The sequence below is a fragment of the Numenius arquata genome, chromosome 12 (genome assembly GCF_964106895.1).
Source record: "Numenius arquata chromosome 12, bNumArq3.hap1.1, whole genome shotgun sequence".
NCBI lineage: Eukaryota > Metazoa > Chordata > Aves > Charadriiformes > Scolopacidae > Numenius > Numenius arquata.
The window spans coordinates 21279024-21306124 of record NC_133587.1 but is presented as its reverse complement, the minus strand read 5'-3'; the positions used below and the strand labels follow the sequence as shown (position 1 = coordinate 21306124).

General features: G+C 39.9%; 1 protein-coding gene across 1 annotated transcript in view; it reads left to right on the top strand.

The window, feature by feature from the left end:
- The window catches only part of ZNF804B (zinc finger protein 804B), a 267960-nt gene that overhangs the window by 197583 nt on the left and 43276 nt on the right, over positions 1 to 27101 (top strand). The gene's annotated exons all lie outside the window — the stretch shown is intronic.

The following is a 27101-nucleotide window of genomic DNA, read 5'->3' as shown; positions in this document are numbered from 1 at the left end:
CATGTAGGTTTACTTGTCACAGTAGTTGCAAAACCAGTTATAAACTTAGTATTGGATCCACTCACAAATTTTATCCTCAATGAAAAAGAAACTTTTGCTATATGTCTTAAGTTTGAACTTTAACCTTGAACTAAAATGATAATGATATCTATTAAAATGATAATCTATTAAAATCATGGCTTATGGTCCGGCAGTGCAATCAGTTTCTTCATTATATAGGTGAGACAAGATCATCCTTTCCGCTTCCACTCAGAAAAGAATGCACTTGAATTCAATCATAGAGTGATGAGCAATATCAGATGAGAGAGATAAACAGAGAGTCACTCAGTGCCATGGTGTGTACTTTTAATAGAATTAATACACCTCTGATATTAAACAAGTGGAGTAATGACCGTGTCCCAAATAGCTACACTAAAAAGTGTGAAACAGAGCTGAAGAGTCTTCTAAATGGAGAATATCTTCTTTTTCAATTTCAGAAATACTTCACACTGTGTTCTTAGCTGCTCTTTTGATTCTTACTTCTTTATGCATGTATATACCTACAATTGCAGTTTTGCACGTGTTAAGTTTTGTGAGCAATAGGGAACTGTGATTTGTGAAATGCTCGTATGCTCTGTGCCAAAGAATGACAGCATCTGGCTGTCAGATGCAATCTTAGTCTGTGGCTGTACAAAATTAATGGGAAGCTCTCTTTTCCAAGGGATCTTCTTAACTTCTTGGCTAACGTTTTAACTTTTTTTTGGTGATATCTTTAAAAAATGACATTATAAAATTAGCATTGAAAAGGCTAATGAAATCTTTTTCTTTTAGAATAATTCAGTAATAATTATCGTATCATATGTCTGTTACGGAAAATTGCACTGAAATTTACTCTGTGCATGGACCAAATAAATCATCATTTATTTATTCTTGAAAATGTTCTTTGCCTACATAAACGTCTTCCATCTGCCACATTTTTTAAAGGCTTTTCAGTTTAACGTTGACAATTGCTGTTATAATTTTAATCCAAGACATGCCAATGGTAGTCTTTGCAAAAAAAAAAATGGAAGAATGATAGGCTGGACTGAACTTTAGCTGACAGCATTTGGGCACAAATTTGTGACTAGAGAAAGAGATAAAAAGTCATTGTATTTCTCAAATTCTTCTGATGAGGAACAAATTTCTGTAGTCATTATTCAACCAGACCTCAACTGGAGTACTGTGTCCAGCTTTGGAGTCCTCACCATAAGAAGGACATGGACCTGTTGGAACAGATCCAGAGGAGGGCCTTCTTGATGATCAGAGGGCTGGAGCACCCCTCCTATGAAGACAGGCTGAGAGAGTTGGGGTAGTTCAGCCTGGAGAAGAGAAGGCTCCAGGGAGACCTTACAGCAGCCTTCCAGTACTTAAAAGGGGGCCTACAGGAGAGATGGGGAGAGACTCTTGATCAGGGAGTGGAACAATAAGATGAGGGGGAATGATTTTAAACTGAAAGAGGCTAGATTTAGACTAGATATTAGGAATAAATTCTTTACTGTGAGGGTGGGGAGACACAGGAACAGGTTGCCCAGAGAAGTTGTGGACGCCCCATCCCTGGAGGTGTTTAAGGCCAGGCTGGATGGGGCTTTGAGCAACCTGTTCTGGTGGGAGGTGTCCCTGCCCATGGCAGGGGGGTTGGAACTCAATGATCTTTAAGGTCCCTTCCAACCCAAACCACTCTATGATTCTATGATTATTCATTTATTCTTCACAAAACTTACCTAAGTTTCCTATGCAAGAACACTCTGTTCATCTGTGTTTATGCCAGATTTTGATTAAGACTCTTGGGTACTACTGCAACACAAATAATTACTAATTAGAATTATGCTAATAGTAGAAGGTTTGAATGCACAGGGAAGGCAACTTTGGTATTCAATTTACTGTTGATCTGATTAGCAATCATGCTTTCTGGAAACAACAGTCCAATGATAACTAAAATCAATATTGTTCTTTTGGCAAAAGAATTTTTGATTTTCCTTATTCCTGCCCTCATTTGGAAAATACCTCTCAAAGTACTTATTCCTTATAAGGCTGCATTTTTTTCTGATATGGCAGCTTCATGCAGGATGAGCAATGAATTTATGATGTCATTTAGGCCTGGCACTACAAACTGGCAAAAATGCCTACTTTTATTTACTATTTAACTTACTCTTCAATGTATCATTTAGTACTTACAACCAAAATATTTGTTCATCTAATTTGATTTGGCAGTTGCATACAGTACAGATGATATAAGGAAACAGAAAGTTAGAATGTTGCCAGTTTGGTAAACACTTCTCGTGAGAAGTTTCAAAACATTAATAAGGTAATAATGTCAGAAACACAAAACACTACTAAAACCAAAATCACAAAATTGAAACTTTGGGCTATAACAATAGACAAACTACACGTGATAATAGATAAGAGAATCAGTGTAGAATTTTTCCCTGTTGAGAATTTCTACAGAGAAAAAAAGTCTGCAGTTATTGACAGGGATTAAATATTTATTTAAAACAGTGTCGTGCAATCAGTCTCTTTTTAAATTTTCCTAAAACTACTGAGTACAGTGAGCTACTAAAAAATTGTTGCAGTGCATTTTAGTTCGTTTCAGAGAAGCTATTCATTCTGCTAGAGAATTTATTGCTTTGCTATTATATTGGAGCAATGTTTTTGGCCAACCTGCTCATTAATTTCCAAGCTTTCATGCATCTTGTTCTTAAATATGCAAATATTGATTGAATTTTCAATGGAAAATGGGCATTTACATGTAATTGGTGCAGAAAATCCTGATGACAAGCTCATTCCAGCTAATTATTAGTGGAAATAAACATTCCTGGAATTTTAGAGGTTGCAAATGAGTTTGCCACTGCAATCATCTTCCATTTGCTCCAGCATGATAAGGGATGATCAAACAGCCAGTTACAAACAACTTCAAGAAAAGCAAACAATAAACTATATAGCTCTCCAATTATTAATAATCATTTTCCTAACATGCAGACTATTTTAAGGAATATCTTTGCTATACAGCTGCAATTTCATAGTATTTATCGATGTTTTGTTTACCATTTAATCAAAGAACCAGTGCTCATAGACCTGCCTTCCAAAAAATGGAAGGAAAAGGAAAAATGCCTTTCCAAAAAGATCATTCTTTCTGATTAATTTTACAATAAATTATTTCACAGAAAAGTTAAATTCTCTAATGCAGGATGGTGCATATCCAACCTGCTTGATATCCAGCTCCAAAGCCATATTGACCTGAATGACTTTTACCTCCTTGCTTAGTACTGCAAACCCGTGAACTCATTTATGAAGACACTGGCAATATACCAGCATAAATGGTGACATTCTGTGTGCTTTGTCTCAGTCTCTACCTACAAAGACCATTAAGTTACGAAATGATGTGTTTAAATCTGTTATCACTGAGCAAAGAAGTATTAAATTATTATCCATTATGAACATTTTTACAGTCCTGATATTCAACATTTATAGACATCAAACTGCGGGCAGAAATGTTGAGGTCACCTATGTTTTCGAGTATAACCATCCAGAAAAATCAGTATAAAACTTTGGGAAAAAAATCTTTACAGTTGTTTTCACATAGAAAGAAGGTGATATAATTCTTTACAGGGGATCAAAATTAAGTACTTGTTAGATTGTTGAACTTGTTGTAAGAGTATTAGGGTATGAAGGTTTACTGAGCTCTAGGGATAAGATATAATTAAAAGACTCTGCCAGGATTAAAAAATAAAATAAACTTACTGAGAAGGCAGGTTTTATAACAATCTATAAAGCCTAGCCATGGAGTGGTAAACAAAAAGTCACAATCTCCCCACAGGCGACCCTCACAACATGACAGTCAGGAACAGTACCAAAATACTGGCACAGAATCTTACACATCTTTAGTGGAGAGACAAAACAGGCAAACGATAATCCCAGAAATGGTCAATCTCAATGGTCAATCATTTAACTGTATTCATCTAAAATGAGGTGTCTAATTTTTTCATCCGAGGCCCTCAGCATTAAGAACAGTTTATCTCCTCTGTTTTAGGACCCCTATTTTACAATGGCTGTTGTTCAGGTGAGAATTATTTCTCCATTGGCTGTAAAGGAAGCCTAAAGTGAGTAGTCCTGCCTAAGACCAAATCTAATTTTTTGATGGGTGAATGAAGGTGACTTGATCTATCCATGCAAGATTAATCACAATTTACTGTTAGTAAAGCAATATGTTGAATGGATTTTCACCATGGATGTAGAGGTGTACCATTGAGGGCTAGTTTCAGGGCTCAGCAGTTTCCATTCAGATATGCACGTAATAGGTATACCTTCGTAGGGATTCATATTATACTGTAATAGAGAAATGCCTGCAACGATGCAGAAACTGAATATCTGTGCTGGAGCAGTAAATTGTCGTGACACCTGAGCCTCAGAACATATGTGCATGTGTATCTGTGTGTGTGTCTGTATGTATATGTAAATTTGCAGACAGCCACCCTTGTCTGTCACTCAATATGTGAAGTGTAGATTCAGGAAAGGGCATAAAAATGCTGTAGAGTCCTTGTCACCTCAGAGCATTTCTCTTGACAGAAAAGCCTGATCAGTGCCGAGAAAGAGGAGTGCATCCTCCATGTGGGGTTTAGGGCTGATGCCCTGGGGAATTAGGAGATTATCTTCAGTGTTTGCATTACAGTACCATCTGGGACTGCTAGGCTTCGAGCTGGAGCCTTCTGTGGCAAGTAACATGCAAACAGCCAGAAGGTATCTGCCCTGGATTTGTTATAATTTAGATTAAAATACAAAGGACAGCAGATGGATATAGATAGAAAGCAGGGAGGGGGGGAAAAGGGGGCGGGGGGGGGGGAGAGGACCAGTGAGATAATATAGCATTGGTAGCCAAAACGCCTTCTAGTTTTGTGTTACAGCAAAGGAGAGGCTTTCCAAGCAAAGTGAAGGAGAGTGACCTCATGACATGCTGAATATTCGTAAGTAACTGTCCCCCAACATACTGGGGGGAGATCCTGAAAGTAAGTGTAAAGGTATTTTAAAATGCAAGCAACTAAGAGATACACATTGTTGAGGTCAGACTGTGGGTTTAATGCTAGCCAACATTCAACCAAACGTGTTTCTTGCCACATAATTATAATTAAAATTATTTCTTGTCTTCAAATTACAAAAATCTTCAATATCTTTTTTTTTTTGTAATAGCTGATATTCAACAGGAATGGATTTATAAAACCCCCAAACCTTTAAAGCAATTCAGTTTTTTGATGACTTGTACAGTCAACAGCTACCATGCTCTGAAACTTGTTTTGGAGACATAGTTACATAATTGCAAGATAATTAACTGGGCGCATTCCAATAGCTTCATTACAAAACAAGAGTGAAAACATTAAAACCGCTTCAGAACTTACTGAATATCTGTTCTAGCCTTCCGGGGTCTTTTTTTTGAAAGCCTGACAGTCTAAGAATCCATTTGCTGACCTTGAATTTGAAGCTGCTCCATCACTGCTAGATTTGTGCCATTAATCAGTTATATCCTCAAGAACATCCTGCAACACAAGTGACACGAGGTATTTGAAAGCTGTTAGATAAGGGGATTCGAGGCATTAAAAGCTTGGGGCTAAATTTTTAAACCATGCCCCTCCTATATGCTTGGACAATTTTGACATACACAGTTATGCACATCCAAAAAAGGGAATACACTAAAGACCCGTCAGAAAATTATAACATGAAGCATTGCTCCTGGGCGGGGTGTGTGTGTGTGTGAGCTTCTGATCTCAGCTCTGCAAGTAAAGCAGTAGATTAACATAGAATATCTAATATAGAATAAAATATAAAGAATTAGCTGCTCCAGCAGAAGAATTAGTCTGATTAATAAAACTGAAATGTCAAGTTATTTAAGATTAATATGCGCTTATCTTTCACTGGCATTATCAACACTAGTTCAAACAGTGAAAGCACTGGAATTTGTTTTAGGTAGTATTTGTCCTTACTTTAAACTGAAAAGGAAATTAAATTAATATCGTGTTGTGGAGTGCAGTTATCTTTTGCAGCTGAGCAAGGAGGGAAGGTCTTGGTTCTCCTGGGGACTTCAATCACCCTGATATCTGCTGGGAAGGCTACACAGCCAGGCATGTAGAGTCCAGGAGGTTCCTCCAGTGTATTGATGACAACTTCTTGACTCAGGTGGTGGAGGAGCCAACGAGGTGAGGTGTACTACTGGACCTAGTTCTGACAAAAAAAGAGGGACTGGTGGAGGACATTGAGGTTGGGGACAGCCTTGGCTGCAGTGGTCATGAAAAGATAGAGTTCAGGATCATGGGCAGTATGCGCAAAACAACAAGCAGGATTGAAACTGTGGACTTCAGGAGGGCTAACTTTGACCTCTTCAAGAAACTGCTTGGAGAAATCCCATGGGTTACGACTCACTCTGGAAGGTAGGGGGGCTCAAGAGAGCTGGTTGATATTCAAATAACACTTTCTCCAAGCTCAGGATCAGTGCATCCCTAAGAGCAAAAAATCAGGCAAGGGAAGCAGGAGACCTGGGTGGTTGAGCAAGGAGCTTCTGAAAAAGTTCAAGTGGAAGAAGGGAGTTTACAGTGCGTGGAAGAAGGGACTGACCACTTGGGAAGATTACAAGAATGCTGTTAGAGTATGCACGGATGAAACGAGGAAAGCCAAGGCCTCCTTGGAATTAAACACGGCAAGGGATGTCAAGGTCAACAGGAAGAGTTTCTTCAAGTATATCAGAGGCAAAAGGAAAACTAGAGAAAATGTGGGCCCGCTGTTGAATGAGATGGGTGCCATGGTGACCGAGGATACAGAGAAGTCGGAGTTGCTGAATGCCTTCTTTGCTTCAGTCTTTACTGATCAGGCCAGCCCTCAAGAGTCCCAGACTTTGGAGGTAACAGATAAAGTCTGGATGAAGGAAGACTTCCCTTTGGTTGAGGAAGATCAAGTTAGAGATCAATTAAGTACACTGGATATCCACAAGTCCATGGGTCATTATGGGATGCACTCGCGAATGCTGAGGGAGCTGGCAGAAGTCATTGCTGGGCCACTCTCCATCATCTTTGAAAGGTCCTGGAGAACAGGTGAGGTGCCTGAAGACTGGAGGAAAGCCAATGTTATCCCAGTTTTCAAAAAGGGCAAGAAGGAGGACCTGGGAACCTACAGGCCGGTCAGCCTCACCTCCATCACTGGAAAGATGATGGAACGGCTCATTCTGGATATCATCTCAAAGCATATGGAGGAAAAGAAAACTATCAGAAGTAGTCAACACAGATTCACCAAGGGGAAGTCATGTCTGACTAACCTGATAGCCTTCTATGATGGCATGACTGGATAGATAGATGAGGGGAGCGTGGTGGATGTTGTCTGCCTTGACTTCAGCAGGGCTTTTGACACCAACTCCCACAGCATCCTCATAGGTAAGTTTAGGAAGTGAGGGTTAGATGAATAGACAGTGAGATGGATTGAAAACTGGCTGAAAGACAGAGCTCAGAGGGTCATGATTAGTGGCACAGAGTCTAGTTGGAGGTCTGTAACAAGTGGTGTTCCCCAGGGGTCAGTACTAGGTCCAGTCCTCTTCAGTATTTTTATCAATGATTTGGATGGAGGGATGGAGTGTACCCTCAGCAAGTTTGCTGATGACACAAAACTGGGAGGGGTGCCTGACACACCAGAGGGCTGTGCTGCCATACAGCAAGACCTGGACAGGCTGAAAGGTTGGGCAGAGAGAAACCTTAAGAAATTCAACAAGAGCAAGTGTAGTGTTCTGCACTTGGGAAGGAATAACCCCATGCACCAGTACAGGTTGGGGGCTGACCTGCTGGAGAGCAGCTCTATGGAAAAAGACCAGGGTGTCCTGGTGGACAACAGGATGACCATGAGCCATCAATGCGCCATTGTGGCCAAGAAGGCCAATGGCATCCTGGGGTGCATCAAAGAGTGTAGCATGTCCATCTTGAAGACTTTGCTGGACATCACTTAATGAAGCTAGCTCAGGTTTCATCACCGCTATGTTATCCTAAAAAACACTTATTGAATAATGTTAGTATTATGTAACAATTAACATCATATAGCTCAGAACTGAGTATTCTCACTAAGGGCTAAATTTTCTTGAGGCACACATTGAATTTCTCCATTCTTCAGCATCACCACTAAGTACCTCCAGGTCCTTGGGTAAAAACAGTCCCATGAATGTGTTTGCTTTCACCTGAAGTAGGAAAAACCCAAACCGTTTTCCCCAACATATTCCTTTCATGCACCACAGGGACTTTATCCCCTTCTAAATTATGGAAAAGGTCTGATTGAGCAGGACCAGCTCGATTGATGGATCCCCTGGTACTAACTAACCAGGTAGCTTGTGCTAAAAGCTTGTTCCAGTTTTTAAAAATTCCACCCCCCATTGCTTTCAGGGTGGTTTTCGATAGTCCATATAGTCCATTGTATTGCTCAATTTTGCCAGAAGCTGGTGCATGATAGGGGATATGATATACCCATTCAATGCCATGTTCTTTTGCCCAAGTACTTATAAGATTGTTTGTGAAATGAGACCCATTGTCTGACTCAATTCTTTCTGGAGTACCGTGTCACTACAAGACTTGCTTTTCAAGGCCCAGGATGGTATTCTGGGCAGTGGTATGGGGTATGGCATAAGTTTCCAACCATCCGGTTCTCGCTTCCACCATTGTAAGCACATAATGCTTACCCTGGCGGGTTTGAGGGAGTGTGATGTGGTTAATTTGCCAAGCCTCTCTGTACTTATATTTCAGCCATCGTCCCCCATGCCACAAAGGTTTTAACCTTTTAACTTGCTTGATTTCGACACGTTTCACAAATGTGGATAACCTGTGCAGTAGTGTCCATGGTTAAATCCACCCCTTGGTCACAGGTCCATTTGTATGTTACATCCCTTCCTTGATGACTTGAAGTGTCATGGGCCCACCAAGCTAAAAATAGTTCACCTTTATGTCCCAGTCCAAATCTGTCTGGAAAATCTTAACAGCCTGGTCCACTTGCTGATTGTTTTGATATTACTCAGTGGCTCGACTCATGGGTACATGGGCATCTACATGGCGTACCTTCACGACTAGTTTCTCTAGCCAGTCAGCAATATCTTGCCACAATTCAGCAGCCCAGATGGGTTTACCTCTGCGCTGCCAGTTGCTCTGCTTCCACTGCTGTAAGCATCCCCACAGAGCATTTGCCATCATCCGTGAGTCAGTATAGAGTATTGGCCACTTTTCTTGTTCAGCAACATCTAGGGCAAGCTGGGTAAGTTTTACCTCTGCAATTTGACTCGATTCACCTTCTCCTTCAGTCACTTCTGCAACTCGTCATGTGGGACTCCACACAGCAGCTTTCCACTTTCAATGTTTTCCTACAATACGACAAGATCCATCAGTGAACAGAACATACTGTTTTTCATTATCTGAGAGTTCGTTATATGGTGGGGCCTCCTCAGCATGTTACCACCTCCTCTGGAGGCATTGTGATGTCTCTGTCTTTGGACCAGTTTGTGATCACTTCTACGATTCCTGGATGATTTGGGTTTCCTGTTCCAGCTCACTGTGTGATTAAGGCAACCCGCTTACTCCCAGTAGCATCGGTGGCATGATGAGTAGAAGGAACTTCACCCTTGAACATCCAGCCCAGCACTAGTAATTGGGGTGCTAACAGGAACTGTGCTTCAGTACCAATTACCTCTGAAGCAGCTCTAACTCCTTCATACGCTACCAAGATTTCTTTCTCATTTGGAGTATAGCTGGCTTCAGATCCTCTATATCCCCGACTCCAAAATCCTAGGGGTGAACCTCGAGTCTCCCCTGCTGCTTTCTGCCAGAGGCTCCAGGTAGGGCCGTTGTCTCTGGCTGCAGTGTAGAGCACATTTTTAATGTCCTGCCCTGTTCGGACTGGTCCAAGTGCTACTGCACTCTTGTTAAATTTGCTCAAAGGCTTGTTGTTGCTTAGGTTCCCACGTAAACTCATTTTTCTTTTGACTGACTTCATGGAGAGGTTTCACAATCTGACTATTACCTGGAATATACATTCTCCAGAAACCCACAACGCCTAAGGCTTGTGATTCCTTTTTGTTAGTAGCTGGGGACATAGACGTTATTTTGTTAATCACAGCCATTGAGATCTGTCGACGCCCATCTTGCCATTTAACTCCTAAGAACTGGATGTCTCGTGCAGGTCTCTTGACCTTACCTCTTTTTATGGCAAAACCTGTTTTCAGAAGAATCTTGATTATTTTCTCACCTTTCTTGAAAACAACTTCTGACATATTACCCCACACTATGATATGATCAACGTACTGCAGGTGTTCTGGAGGTCCAGCCTTCTCCAGTGCAGTCTGGATCAGTCCATGGCAAATAGCAGGGCTGTGTTTCCACCTCTGGGGCAGTAGATTCCAGGTATACTGGACACCCCTCCAGGTGAAAGCAAACTTGGCTGCTAAAGGAATAGAGAAAAATGCATTAACAACGTCAATTGTGGCATACCATTTGGCTGCCTTTGACTCCAGTTCACACTGAAGTTCTAGCATGTCTGGCACAGCAGCATTCAGTGGGGGTGTGACTTCATTCAGGCCATGAGAGTCTACTGTTAGCCGCCAGTATCTGTCAGACTTTCACACTGGCCATACAGGGCTGTTTAAGGGTGAACCAGTCTTGCTGATCACTCCTTGGGTCTCCAGCTGACAAATCAAGTTCTGTATGGGAATCAGGGAGTTAGTGTGATACTGTTGCTGGTGCACCCTGGCAGTAGTCAATTGGGACCTGCTGCTCTTTAACCTGAAAGCAGGTCAAAGGAGATCATCCTCCCCCTCTATTCTGCCCTGGTGAGGCCACACCTGGAGTATTGTGTCCAGTTCTGGGCTCCTCAGTTCAAGAAGGACAGGGAACTGCTGGAGAGGGTACAGCAAAGAGCTATGAAGATGGTTAGGGGTCTAGAACATCTCTTATGAGGAAAGGCTGAGGGACTTGGGTCTTTTTAGGCTGGAGAAGAGAAGACTAAGGGAGGAACTTATCAATGCTTGTAAATACTTAAAGGATGGGTGTCAGGAGGATGGGGCCAGTGCTCCATAACAGGACAACTAGGTAATGAGCACAAACTTGAACATAGGAAGTTCCATGTAAACATGAGGAGGAACTTCTTTACTCTGAGGGTGGCAGAGCCCTGAAACAGGCTGCCCAGGGAGGTGGTGGAGTCTCCCTCTCTAGAGACATTCAAAACCCACCTGGACACATTCCTGTGCAACCTGCTCTGGGTGGACCTGCTTTGGCAGGGGGGTTGGACTAGATGATCTCCAGAGGTCCCTTCCAACTACTATCAGTCTGTGCTTCTGTGAAATAAGGAATTTAACAAAGGCAATGAAGACTTAGTTGTCTCTGGTGTGAAAAGAGTATGTGGCTTTACCTAGTTTTGCTGTATCAGAGTTTCTGGGAAGAAGCAGATGAGGTCTGTGGGCTTGCTGTTGATCAGAGAGCAGAATAAACTGTACCTTTTCAATACTTGGTGTAATTTGGTGTATGTTCACACAAGTGCAAAATTGCAATCAACTGAATCAGTCCTCGTAAGGAGTTTCTGCCTGCAACACAGATGCAGCAATGGACGTACTACAGCCCATCCAAACAGTCAAGTAATAATTAGGTTTCAGGATGAGGCTGGTCCAACATTTATGCCTGTGGTCTCTGTCCTGAAGATTCCTGTCACTGTGGTTTACAGCTGTTAGTAGAACCAATATTACTGAGCAGTGGATGCTGAGGGAACTGCTACTTACAAAGGTCATATTCAAGACTAGGTACATTTCAAGATGAGGACACTGTACTTAGCAGCATGTTCCAATTTTCCCTCCTTAGCACTTTGGAGAGACTTTGTAGAGGCTGTGGAGTCCAGGAGAGCTGCACAAGGAGCCCTCCTTGGTGCCCTGCTGTCATTTGGCTGTCACAGTGCTATGGGGCTTGAGGATGCACTGACAGGTGACTTTCTTCTGTGTCTATTGAAGAGATAAGAAGAGGACATGCACAATGGCACGGAAAATCAACTGATTATTTAACATTTACTTATTCTTTTGTCTTGTATTCACAGGTTTGACGTTAAATCTCCAGAAATAAAGGGAAGTTATGAAGTACAGGTTAAATAACAGAAGAATACAGTAGACTAAAATCTCACATGTTTTACTTCATTAAAAATATTGTAGTTCAAAATACTGAACTACACAACAACAAATGCTGACATAATCAATTTGATAATATAGTCATATAGATCAATGTCTTTACTTGCCACTTAGTATTACTTGTTGATTTGACCCCATTGACTTCACAGGCAGTTCTTAACATTCATCTAGTTATAAATAAACCCACACTGTAGCAAAACTATACACTGCTGCATATTCTTTGTAATATGTATTATAGAACATTGCTGGGTGGGGGATTGATAGGGCAGAAGAAAAAAATGGTTTCTATGGCAGAGTTTTTTCCCTGCTGGTAGACACTTGGACAAGATTTGGCTTTGAAGTAATAGCAGGTATAAGACTTACCTAGACCTATTTCATTTTTGATATTGGATACAACAGAGGCACCGGAATGGGGAATTATTGAACTGGTGTAAACAAAAAGATTCAAAAAGCCACTGTGACCATATCATCCCTACATCTGCAGCTTCGGCCATTTCTCACCACAGCTACATGCCTTGTATCTTTATTTGATTGGAAAGCAGGGGTTTAACTTCTGCTATTTTGCCTTTGTACTTACACAGCAGTAGCACCACACTGTGTTGTCCAGTGTTTTAACATGTAGGAACTTCCACTGTGCCATTTTGATTTTATCAATGTGTTCAAGGTACACCTAGAAACAGAGTAGGAGTGCCTCTGAAGCAGACTGTGAACAGATGTCTATCAATGAGCATTTTATCTGGTATTGGCTCAGGCCTGAGGTTCCTTAAATCTCAAAAAACTCTGACAAACTATAATTGTATTACATGTATGTATAACAGCAGTAGAACATCATGGTAAGGCTTGACATTTTCTTAGATGCTGGAGTAGAACACTGAAATGGGGCTCACTTTCTGCAGCCCACAAAATTTAGGAGACACAGATATGTTAGAAGCATGACAGCAGCACTACGAGTGTGTGTGCGTGCTCACCCTTAGTTTTTCTTATGGACATATTCAGAACTGGTTTCTCTGTTACACCAGCAACAGCTGCATGGAGCACTGGTGTTTAGGTCACATTTTGGCTTTGGAAATTATTTGCTTCTTCTTAATACTCTCATGCATGGTCATTCGTCTAGGTTCAGACTTGTGCCTTGTGACAGTTTGGTGAGCATTGTGGAACAGACAGGATAAAACACGATTTGGCATTGTATTTTTTTTGAAGGTAAATATTGCAACTCAGAAAAAAAGATACAGTTAGTAAAAGCTGGAAGTTTTACAAACTTTGTTGGCTCAAAACCAGACAATCTAATCTGCATGACAGCAGATAAATACTTCAGTGCCTCTACATGTGCTCTGATTCAAGCATTTTCAGTATTTTCTACGGTTGTAGAAGAACGAACAATATCATTCACTATGTATTAGCATGTATTTTATGCTAATCACAACAGAGATGGTCTGATGTACATCATGGGCAGTCCTATTTTGAAAAACATAACACAGAAGCCTTCAGTTTATTGATCGTGTCTCTTCATTAGTTCCTATCTCATCTGTCTTCTTCCTCAGCCTCATAAGCAGTGATGCAGATAAAGACACATAGCTGGAAACATTCATAGCAACTCAGTCCAAATCCCACACAACAGAAGAGTTATTGCCAGTCTTTTTTTTTTTTTTTTTCTGAAATAAGATCATCTTTAATTGAAACCTTTGGATCAAGCTGACCTTCATGTAATTGTGCAATAGAAAATACAGTCCTACAAACACAGGAATCTTTTACCAGCAAGACCAGTGAATCTTTCACTCCATCTAACCTCCAGTCAGTGTAATGTTCAATTCAGTGATGTAGGGGAGATAGTGAACACACTGGCAGCAGCCTGGATGAATTCTCCTTTTGTCTTTCACATATGTTTTTACAATTAAGTCTACTCTACTGGATTTGTGAACGAGAAAGTAGAACAGGTTTTTCACAGAGCTCTCCCAAGCTGCATGCCAGTTTTGCAGTCTGCTGTTGAAAATATGGCTGAATTTACACAAAGTTATCTCAGTTCAAGAGAGCTGTGCTAAGTATTAGTTTGAGAGAGCTGTGAAGTATTAAGAAAGTATAAAAATTAGGACATAACAGTAAGGAAGCTCTAGAGAAGTATCTGAAAAAGAACTGCCCTAGTCAAAATGTAGTGGCAGAATATTGCTGTCTTGAATGAAAAATTAAACCTCATGAGAAAGGCAGAAAAACTCCTGCTTGAAAGTGCTAGGATCACAAAGGATTAAATTAAAAAGCATTCAGAAGTTTAATGAAATTACTGAGTCGGTAACAGTCCATTTCTTTGGTCCTTCTGGCACAATTCATTCACTCCCTTTTTAAAATTAGATTATTTGTATTCTCTCCAGATTGAGGAATTATCTGGCTATTTTATCATTGAATTATATTACATTTCCTAACTTTAATTTTTTCCCCAGGATGTGGTATTTACCATTTTTGTCCCCAGTAGAACTTTTTACATTGAAATTTTGTTCTTCCCTCTTGGTATTCATTTGTGGTGTTTTACATAATTCTTCTAATGTTTTATGATTCCATATATGTAGTATTTCTATAGCTACTAGAAATGAGTCTTAGGCCCAGCAAATTAACACAGCTAATGAATAATTGTAAAAGCTAGCTAGAACTGTATTTGCCATAGACCACAGAAAGGCTCAGACAAAAGGTTCATCAGTGTTTAATGCCTTTTGGGGAACCAATTTTGCAAATGCTGAAGCCAGTGTTAACCTCATAGGTTGCAAGCAAGAATTCCTAATTTATGTCTCTATTGAAGCCATGGGACAAAGACATCTTCAGCTTCTCTGACTGCTTTTGACTCTGTGGAACAGAATGCTTGTTTTTGGTCAGAAGTTCTAGGAAGGAGAAGTTACTTTTATTCAGATCGCAGCCATATAAAGTTAAAGAGCACTAGAGATAACATGTCTAGTATTGATCTCTACGGTATGGATGGGACCTTTATTTTCTTAACATTTTGTATTTTCGGTCTCCTCTGTTTGAGTTGTCCATCATCGTGTATGAAAAAAAGATAAACCCTTTTGGAATTTATTTGAACAACATATTTAACGCTATCTGATTGAGAAGAGAATTTTTTAAAACAACATTTTTTTTCTTACTGTTATAAAATAAAATTTATTAAGGTCTCTTTGAGCAGTCTCACAGTCAAGGTGGCTAAAACTTCAGTGGTCAGCTTGCAAGTATTTGTAGGGGAAAAGTTCAGGTATGCTGTGTGATTACATAACACCCATTGAACTCTGGCATCGCCCAAACAGTCCAACAGACCTTTATAAAATATCCGCAAAAACTATAATTTGTTAAAAGACCATTCTCTTCTTTTAACAAAATACCCTGTGGCTACAGTGTAGCTACAGTTCATCCTTACAGAGAAAATTTTTTCAAGAGTCTCTTTCTAATACCATTTAATTTACTGTGGTAGCACTGTCATGGTTTTGGCTGGATTGGCCAATCAGAATGACAGATTGCCCCTCCCTCTCCCCTCTCCAAAGAGAGGAGAGGAAGAGATAAAGAAATTTATGAGTTTAGAAAAATAAATAAACTTCTTTAATAAAAATACTAATAAATAATGAAATAATAAATAATAATAATAAAAATAATAATAAAAAGTATACTGTATATACAAAACCGCATCAAGCTCCCAGGATGACAATCACGTCACCAGCAGGCACAGGGAAAAGTCCCAGACTGGACCCGGTGACGGACAGGAGCTGGATTCCTGATCTGGAGTCAGGATTGCTGGGATCGGGATCAAAGGCAGATGAGCAGACAGGGTCCTCCTCAGATGTCGGCCATTGAAGAAAGAGAGTTGGCCCTTTGATCCCTCAGCTTTTATACTGAGCATGATGCAGATGGGATGGAATACCCTGTTGTTCAGTTCTGGGTCACCTCTCCTGTCCGCTCGTCCCTACAGGTGTGACCCCTCTAAGCTTTTCCACTTCCAACCCTCCAACAGGGCAAATAACGAAGTTAACTTAATTATTATTAATCAATTATCAATAATTAATTAATTATATATTAACATATTATATTATATATTATTATATTATATATTATATATTAATAATATAATATTATTATATTAATATATTATTAATAATTAATGATTAATTATTAATAATAATAAGCATAAGCACGAGCCTCTCTGCATACCATTCCTTGCTATAATCAGGTCTTATCACTCTGAGAGTGAACAGTTTCTGAACAATATGCAGTTAATTTCAGAGTTTGGTTCGTTAGAAGAGGCCCAGCTAATAAGTAAAATTACTGAACAGAAGATTGGTTTTGTTTCACCTCAAACCAGGACAAGCACATTACAAACCCCTACTCCCTCTGTATTAACAGGAAGAATTCTGAGTTTTATTGCTGTATGGTGAAAAAAACTTGCAGAAGCAGGTTTTCACATTATTTGAACAGTGATAGGGGTCACACTGGTCACTCTCCTTTTAATCTAATATAAAAGAGAATTACATGAGGTGGACCAGCTGCAGAATAAGCATCGTCCCTCACTCATTGTTTGGTTGACAGTTCTATCATCCCCAAGGAGAAGAGCTGTCAAGGGACATCCCGCCTGTGAACAACTGCTTGGTCTCTGCCAATGCTGGAAAATTCAAAGTAATAAATGACTTGAAAATTAGGATTTTTTTTAAAAAAATATGGTTTTTTTCTCTGTTCAGTGGATAGTCAGTGAAGTTAACAGGACAGTGCAACAAAAAGTGTTTACTAATATGCTCCACTAGGGATACAAATTTCTCCAACCTAACCCAGAACAGATTTTGAAATTATTAAAGCTCAGGAGTAAAAAAAAAAAAAATGTCTCCAAATTCATGTCCTAATCTGACAAGGTTGACCTCTCTCTTTTTTCAGCTGTAGGTGTCAGCAGAAAAGATTTGAAAAGGTTTCAGTTTTTCTCTTAGCTGTAATCACTTGATCACCATTCCAAGATGAGACTTATCTCCATTCTGAAACATCTAAGTTTAGGTGTCTAGACATGGGCTATTGACAGGATTCACCTGCCTGAACTTCCTCACCAAGTGACATTTACAGTACCCAAGGGTATTCCACCTGTTCCCCAGGTGCCTCATCTAGAAAGGTGTGAGTCTCAAGTGGGGTCCAGTGCATCAGGCAGCCCTGTGTGAGTGTCTTGATAACAACAGGCATCTCAAAAGATGCTCAAATCCCGCACCAGTCCTCTGACCAGAAAAGGCAATTTAGTCTGGAGAACAGCTCATGTTGCTCTGAAGTAGACCCCAAGTGCAGGTTTGGCTGGACGTTCTCTCCCAGGTCAGTTGCTCAGCTGACAAGGTGTTAGATGCAGTTGCCCTTGTCAGCATCTAGGGTAAAAGCTGCCAAATGGGTGGGAAATAGGTTCTAAAGCAGACCGATGCACTTGCAGAGCAGTGCTAAGTTTGCACTGGATGTTTATGGGCAGCAGAATCAAAGCCCAGCACTCCACTGACTGTAATAGGACAGCCTAGACAGCACACATTTAGATACCTGTCCTTAAGGGTTTTAGTCATGAAAAGAATACCTTTCTAAATGCCTGCGCTAATGACTACACAGGTTTGTGTTCAGTATCTTATTAAAGTAATCTGCTTTTACTTAGCTGGATGTAATGCTTTGGCAGTCCATGGGAGTGATCATCCTTACAGTGCCTTTTGCCTCACTGCTCTTAGGAAAACTTTTCTTGGAGCTGGTAATGAGAACACCCTCCAGGATAATCGAAAGCACAGTGTGAAAGCGCTCTGTGGGTACTGAAGGTCAGCATCTGTTTTCTAGCTTTTCTTGCCCTGGTATTGAATCTGTAGTTGGATCTTTTTGTGCCTGAACTGAGCAAGCTAATGGAACATTGCAAGCTTACTACTGTGCACTGTGGCTCTACAGCCTGATGATGAACTGTAGTATGCTTCTCAGTGGCCTCAGATAGATCTGAGGATACAATTCAAAGCTGATGATGGCATTTTATCAGTATATCCTTTTATAAATAGTTAGGTGTTGTTATAGCTGTATCAATTGTATGCAATAGCACCTATCCCTGGTGTGTATAGTACATCATCATTTACATCAGAACTCACCCTGTGCAAAACTATGACTAGTGAAAGTCCATTCCTATAACTAGGCTAAAATTAGTGCTATACCGGAAATCAGAAGACTATGGCACTCCTCTAAGTAAGAAAGCATTGCAGGGATGCATAGGAAACTTAAAAAAACCCCAACAAATTCTCTTTTACTATAGGTTAACGCTGTATATAGTTTATATAGCATATTTAACCTATACTAACTGTGTATACTGTAAAGCAAACTAAGAGGACAGAAAGCATAATTTGGCTAATGTCTCTAAATGATCCTTTGTCTTGAATCACTTCAAAATCCACCTGGCAGTATAAATTTCCTGGCTGCTTCCAAGCCAGATTGCCGGCTTTCAGCTTCAGGCAAGTGCCTGCCCATACTAAGCCACTTCTCCGTACAGACATCCTGTGCTGGGGAGATTAAACCCCAGAGGAAAATCTTTCTAATAGTTCTAAAAACACTGTCTCTCTTCTTATTTTTCTCTGTTAAACCAAACTACTAATATTTGCCCTATGTAAAGGCTCCAATAGCATTGCTATTGGGAACTCGGCTCTCTGGGACTGAAAATCCAGACAATAAATCCAATAAAAAAGCACAGAGGAGCAAAAAAGAGAGCATTATTCTAGTACACTTCAAGTACATGAGCATGCAACTGTCCTGCCATTACAGAGAGATGGACAAGATGACCTAGACTATATATGTCTTTTCTTCTCCATCAAAAATTGTTATGGTTCTATAATTAGATCGAACAAAGTCATACTTTCTTCAGCCTGCAAGTGGTGCCAAGTGTTATCAGTATGGAAAGGCAGGACATTTAAACCACTCAGGCAGGTGAAGTCACTGTCACTGATATTATTTTCCTGAGTGCTGATAACGGCTGTTCAGCTAATCCAGTTCATAGACTGCTTTGTTATATTGTAATGATATTTGCACCCCTGGAAGACAGCCACATGCTATTAAAATGATGCTTGATAATGTTTCTGTACCAGTTCTGCTTCAATTGACCTGACTGCAGTGTTATCAAAATGTTCAGTTTATAGAACCTAAACTATATTTGGTGTCTCCTTGATGGAAAAGAAAAAGCAGTCCCTAAACATAGTCACCTTAATGCATAAGTTACAGATGACACTTTTCCCAAATATAAGAGGGAGAAATTTCACTTCAGGGGCTCGCTTTCTTTTCACTGCTATTTTAAAGCTACAGATTACTGATGATCCGACCTGTATTTCTGCACAGAGCAACCCTCGTGTTTGACCCCATCTCCTTGGCGAGAGGCTGAATGCAGGCTAATGCGTAGGCTACAGAGTGAGTTTGTATTAACATAACTCAGAAAGTTACTGTTCCCATTTTTAACGTAAACCCCTCAAACCCAGAAAGATATAGAGAAGCCTAACAACCCAGCTGTCGACCAAGGAACAGCTGATAAATGACCTATTGATGTGTAGCAAAACCTCTTAAGCTTTACTGAGTTCACATGAATCTGGGCCAAATTTGATAGACTACCTGACAGGGGAAGTTGCAAAAAAGGAGGTCTTAGTCTGCTATGACTACCATGTAGCCAGGCCCTACCTGCACTAACAAATAATTCAGTGTAGTAGGAGTGGATCCGTGAATTGAAACAGTTGGCTTTGAGACACCTACATTGGCCTTGTTCAGAGATTTTTCTTTGGACAATATTTAGGCCACTCACTTGAAGCAGTTGTCCCCACCACACATGGCTTGAAGTTGTCTGGAAGATAAGTCATTACCTTGGACCTTTATGTTTCCATTGGTGTTGGAGCATATTTGGCATGCACCCAGGGCAGGACTTCTCATGTAGTTTCCCTTGAAAGCAAGCCAGCTGCATGCACCGAGGCTGCTCCATGGATCAAACCAACGTGCAGGAAGTGGAGAAGGCTTTTAGGTTTGCTTCAAAAGCTTGCTACTGCTTTGATGCAAAGTAGTAACGCAGAAACAGCCACACTCTCTGAAGAACCCCTGCTTGACGCTTGATTTTTATTTCTAGTGTAAATAAAGAAAAAGTGTAAATAAAACACATCTCAAAATTAGCTATGTTAAGTTTCTCATCTCTGAGCTGAAATTAATTTCTTTTTGCATTAACATTCTCGAGCCTCTTGCATGAAGCGTCCTGGCTGAAATGAATTGACTGCAGACACTGTTACACCAGAGCAATAATTACACTGCACTTAAACATAAGATTCCAGAATCTGGTAAGATCATGTCAGCAGCTTTTGGGGTCCTGAAGTCCAATCAAGACAAATCAAGAGAGTAGAAGACACAAATCTTATTTCAATGAAAGCAAGATGAACACGAACACGGGGGTCCACTGCTGTCCATGAGAATACTAACTCAGAATTCCCATCTGCTTGTTTTGCTAGAGCTTGCAAACAGAGGGAAAAATAGGCTTAAATTCCACTTAAAACTGTGGCACAGACAACATGCAGCCCTTGCCCTTCTTCCATTAACTTTGAAAATCTTCTTCATAATCTGCACACTGACACTCATTGTAAATGGAATTCATACCAGTGCAAAGCACTAGTCAAGCTCCTAATTTTGCCCAAGGGAGTGCAGAGAATCATAAGCAGGTTTTCTATGCAGGGTTGAATGTTTTGAATGAACAAAATTAGATGCCAGTGTCACATCATTACATTTCAGGGCAACACAACTATTTATCAAATGCAAGATCTGAGGAGAAATGAGGTGGCTTCAGAAAATGTCTTGGTGAGCAATTAGTGTAAAAAAAAAGATTTTCTTGTTCTATATATGATAAATTCATGGGCAGGAGTATAATTTCTGAATAAAGTAATATAAGAAACAGGCTTGGTTTGTGCCTGTTGTATGAATATTTCATTTGTTTTGTCACTTTAGTTTTCCATTATTTTATTGTATCCTGACTCCCTTTTTGTTTATGGGAAATATAAGCATGACATTAATTTCATTATCCTATTCTGCATGCAAGCATGTATTACATTTGCATATGAAGAAGTGGTAAGGAGAAGAAAATTCAGTAAGGGGTTTATTATGCATACATAACCAAGCAAGTGCTTGTTTTAGAACTGTACATCTTGAACAATTGAGATAAGGATTGCCAAGACGTAAGTACGAGTTTTATGTATTGAAATTTTTAAAAAGTAACTACTATAGAAATTACTTCGGTTCATTGACCTCTGCATGTTTTATCTTGAGTAGCACCACAAATTGTGATATTCATTATTAAACTGAGTTAAAATCTGAAACAGAGAAACAAGGGACAAATGTGGGTATTATTAAACATGTAACTTGTCATAAACTCTCATTATTGTAAGTAGCCTCCTCTTTTATGACATCTTAAATAAAAATGAAGAAAACTGCAAAAAGATGTTTTTCAGCACTAACCATAAAAGCAATCTTGAGAACAAGAATTTTGTACATTCAAACTAATCTAAAATACTTGTTCCGGTAAAATCTGCACTTTGGTGTAAATTCCCAGATATTAATATTATGAAGTGATGGAACCATAAGTTTACTTGAATTGATTAATGAAAACGCAGCTCATTAGGAGAGCCAAGTTGGTAGCAGAGATAGTAGTAACACTATTTCTTCTTATGGCGTAGTATAATGTTGCAACATTATTTAGAATTCGTGATAGCAACTTCTGTTTCTTGTAAAGTCACACTTGTATACCTGAGCTCTGTTTTTAGTGCATAATGCAGGTGGCCTATCCTGAGTGACACAATACAATATGAAGGATACTAATGTAGAAATTAATTATAAAAATTTTAATAGAGAAACCTGTATGTGTAATGGAATATTGTGACTTGAAATATCAGTAGCCATTTCACACAATATATTTCTATGTTATTTTACAGTTATATTATATATAGTAATATCATATAATAATTTTAAATATTTACAATATAGTAAAGCAAATACTGTTAATATTATATTTATTGATATTATATTAATATTAGCATTAACTTGATATATCATTATTTTTTATTATAGTACTGTACTAATGATGTAATTGTGTAATAATATAATGTATGTAATATGTATAATATATTAGATGGAACTATAGTATAGTTTCATAGTTATACCATATATACTATACTACATAATCTATACATACTATATAAACTAAACAGACAGAAAGGTTGAAGCATGTATATAAACACGCTGGGTTTCTTTTCATCTAGCTATACTTTCATTCATCTTCCATGGTTATATTTTTTCCTTCCTCATTTTCTCCTGTGTCTTGTTGCTTGTTCCTTTATTTCCCAACTGTCTTAATCTTCTTTGTCATATTTCTCCGTACCCTCTGGATATTTCTAGCAAGTTGCTCCACAGGTTCCAGTATACAGCAAGACACATACAAGTTCAATGCTGCGAAGTTGAGTATGGTAAGGCCAAAGTCCTAGCTTTGCATTCAGTGCAGGAGTCAGGCTTCAGAATGATGTTTTGAATATTAAATATAAGCTTATGCAACCATGTGACAACTAGAATTAGAGATGAAGACAGAGATGACCATTTAAATCAAAAAGTTACATTTTTATTTTCCTTTATAAAACATATGCAGTAATCCCAGCAAAACTTATCACAATTATTCTAACAGAACAAAATAGGTTATTTTGAATATATAAAAGTATCTCGAACTGAATACATAACTGGAATTTACTATATAGAGCTCACTGAATATGGTTGAGTGTCTAGCATTTAAGAGCTGTATTCCTCTCAAATGGGGAAAAAGAAAATTTGCAGGACAGCAGTAACTGCTAATATGAAGTTTAACTCTCACCTGGTCACCCCTCTCATGATGCAAATGAAGGCCTGATTGTTTTTAAATCACTATAAACTTGCTCCCTGAATGGTCTAGTCATAGCCCTAATGAATCGAGTCAGAACTTTAACTGCTTTAGTAATTTCATGCAGCATAGTACTTGTACTAAAAAGGGAGGAGAATATTGCTAAACACAGATAATGAGGTCTGACAAAAACATTATTCCCTGGACATTTCCGTGGTGCACTTGTGTTATTCCCCATATGTGTGAGGGTGGTGGTGAATGCCTGCGCTGCTGAGAGTGCATGTCCCATCAGACAGCTATTGATAACAGTGTGAGCCAGCTCAGAAGAATCCCGCTTCACAGTAACACATCCAATCTGTAATGGCCAATTTTCTGTTGGGTTTTTCTGACAGTATATTGACAGTGCAACAGAAAGCTGCTCAGGAATGACAGTTAGACCAAAATCATCGGTGATGGAAATGTACCAGAATAAGTTGCTTTAAAACAAAATGTAAGCAATGAAGTGTCAATGGGATGTATACAGAATAATGAGGTTTAGAGACTGAGGCAGTGGAAATTTTGTGCAGAAGGGCAACAATTAACAGAATAACACCAGTGAGGTGGATTGAGAGCTGGTTGTGTGACAGAACTCAGAGGGTTGTAATTAATGGAGCAGGGTCAAATTGGAGGCCTGTAGCCAGCGGTGTCCCCCAGGGGTCAATACTCGGCCCAGTCCTGTCCAATATATTCATCAATGACCTGGACGAGGGGACAGAGTGTATCCTCAGCAAGTTTGCTGATGATACCAAACTGGGAGGGCTGGCCGACACTCCAGAGGGCTGTGCCGCCATCCAGCGTGACCTGGACAGTCTGGAGAGCTGGGCAGAGAGGAACCTAATGAGGTTCAACAAGGGCAAGCGTAGGGTCCTGCACCTGGGGAGGAAGAATGCCAGACACCAATATAGGTTAGGGATGGACCTGCTGGAAAGCACTACTGAGGAGAAGGATCTGGGAGTCCTGGTGGATAGCAAACTTTCCATGAGCCAGCAACGTGCCCTTGTGGCCAAGAGGGCCAATGGGATCCTGGGCTGCGTATGGAAGAGTGTGGCCAGTAGGTCGAGGGAGGTCATTCTCCCCCTCTGCTCTGTACTGGTGAGGTCACAACTGGAATACTGCATCCAGTTCTGGGCTCCCCAGTTCAAGAGAGACAGGGAACTACTGGAGAGAGTCTAGCGTAGGGCAACTAAAATGATTGAGGGATTGGAGCATCTCCCTTATGAGGAAAGGCTGAGAGAACTGGGGCTCTTTAGCCTGGAGAAGAGAAGGCTGAGGGGAGTCCTTATCTATGTTTACAAGTACCTAAAGGGTGGGTTGAAGGAGGATGGAGCTGGACTCTTTTCAGCGGTTCCCAGTGACAGAACGAGGGGCAATGGACACAAGCTGGAATATAGGAAGTTCCACTCAAATATGAGGAAGAACTTTTTTCTGGTGAGGGTGGCAGAGCCCTGGAACAGGCTGCTCAGGGAGGTCGTGGAGTCCCCTTCTCTGGAGATTATCAAGACCCACCTTGATGCAGTCCTGAGTGATGTGCTCTGGTCAACCCTGCCTTGGCATGGGAGTTGGACTAGATCTCTAGAGGTCCCTTCCAACTCTGATAATCCTGTGATTCCGTGATTCTGTAAAGTTATTAATATACTTACTCTTTTTTTTTCTGCCTATTCATATTAATTCTTTGTTAAACTTCATTCATACTGTATGTTCCAACTCAGTCTGAGTTATCCAATCGTTTAGAAATTACATTCATATGGATTACAGGCATATACATGATGTTACACAAAACACTGAGCATGCACCCCAGACCCTCTCATGCTATAGCCATTCAGTGAGGTCTCAATGTACTAGAGGACTGTGCTGCTGCTAGAATCATAGAATATCTCGAGTTGGAAGGGATCCACAGGGATCATTGAGTCTAATTCCCTGCTCCTTGCACAACTGCCCAAAAATAAACCATATGACTAAGAGCATCATCCAGTTGATAATTACTATTCATTTGCTTTTGCATTCACATATACAGTTAGGTAACCAAATATTATTCTGGTGAAGCCAGCGGCAAGCCAGTGAGATTATAAACAGTTTTTTTGTTTGTTGGATTTTACTCAAGAGCAGGAAGTTTACTAGGCAGGTTTTAAATACTGGGAGGAAATGTCTCATCATCAATTCATTGAGTCATCTATTTTAATTAGATCAAGAGTTGGGGAGCTCACACACTTGTATTCGTATTCATTAAGGAAATGTACCGTCAAATCTGTTATCTAATAAGGTTGTGCATGGTTTTATAATGCAGATGGTTGTGCTAGCAGTTTATCTATAATCAGAGTTATGAAGTACTTCTGTTCACTTACATAGCATTAAAATCCTTAAACATTCAATGCAGAATCACTGTTCAAAAATAAAGAAAAATGAAGTGAGTCTATAATGGATATAAATTCAATTGGTTTTTGAGAAGACTCACTCTTAAGAAATGTGACACAGTAAGGGAGGAAATTTAATGATGGTACTCTGGGGGTTGAGAACTCCCCATTTGTATTTATAATAGCGATGTGAAGCCAGAAATATTCTTTCAAGTTGAGAGACACCACCCCAGCTCATTTTTCTGAAATCAAGAACCTCTAATGTTGCTCTATGTTTAGTAAATTCATGGGATTAATTGACACTCCAGGAGACCTTGTGAAACAGCATCAAGCTGTAATCAACTGCTTGAGTTGTTGTCCCAGGAACCCTCTGGTCTCTGTGGCAGCACTAGAAGTGCTCGTTAAGTCTGCGTAAAGTATTCCCAACAAAGTACTTGTGACAGAATTAGCTCTATGTTATACAGTTTATTAATTTGAGTGGAGATGAGGATGGATCATCTTGTATTTGTTCAACAAAGTATCTATTTATGATCTTTTGTGCCCCAGACACTGACATATTTATTTTAAATTGCATGTTTTATTCTACAATGCTATTCCTAATACCAACAATCATACACGGTGAATTCAAGAGTGCAATATAAGTTTGCTATTTGGAACCATATTAGTCTGTTACTCAAAAATATCACTGCAGTTTGATTCTAAACAGGTATTCTTTTCCTTTTCCACATCTTGGGGTTTTTTTTCAAATTTGCCTCTGCAAGAATATGCTCACCTTCCCTTTTAATAATTTTGATCTCAGGAAATCCCCCTGGATCTAAATTTTATCTTCTCCTTTGTTTGTTTTGTTTTTCCACCTATTATGTTTGTTATAGCTAGATCTTATGCTCCCAAGAGAATCAGTAGCAAAACTTCTATTGACTCCAACAACACTGGACTGTGCTAGACCCTGAGTTGGAGATAGAGGTGGATGTGTCTCTGGCTTGTTGTTACTCAGTTTCTAGGGAGGGACCTCACCAAGAGGTGAGGACACCCACCAAGAGGTGGGTGGAGAATTTTAGGCAAACATTTTTAGATAGCTCTTCATGCTCTTTTTCCATATGTCCTCACCCTGAATGAGAGAACAGCAAGAGGAGTTGGAAAGTGGCACCAAGGTGTCCCAACCAATCATGAGCGTGGGGGTTTCTCCACACTCTCACAAGGGCCAGGAATTTGCACCGATGATGTATTCTAACTAAAATTTCTTCCTTTTCTATGAATAAGTAATCAAACACATTGCAGACTTGCAGCTGATGATTTAACATCACCACTGACTATACTGTCTGGTAAATACAGAAACTGGCAGGTAGGACCACAATTCTGTCTCTGCCATGGGTTGTAAGTTGAAGGAAAGGGGGGAACCAAAAAAAACAAATTAGGAGGGTAGTAAACAAAGCCACAAAGTCATGCGAGACCAGCTGTAAGTCCAATAAGATACCACGGGCTGAAAAGATTCTGCTGCATGCCCTAAGAGCTGATGTACACTGAACATGGGCAGTGTGAAGAAAACCACATGGCACTTGAGTCACATTCACCTACAGCAGTCCTCAGCATTGCTACTGAGCCATCACTTATTGTGTGTCTCCACTCATTTCACTAATGCATTCACTCCTCCCTGCTGAGG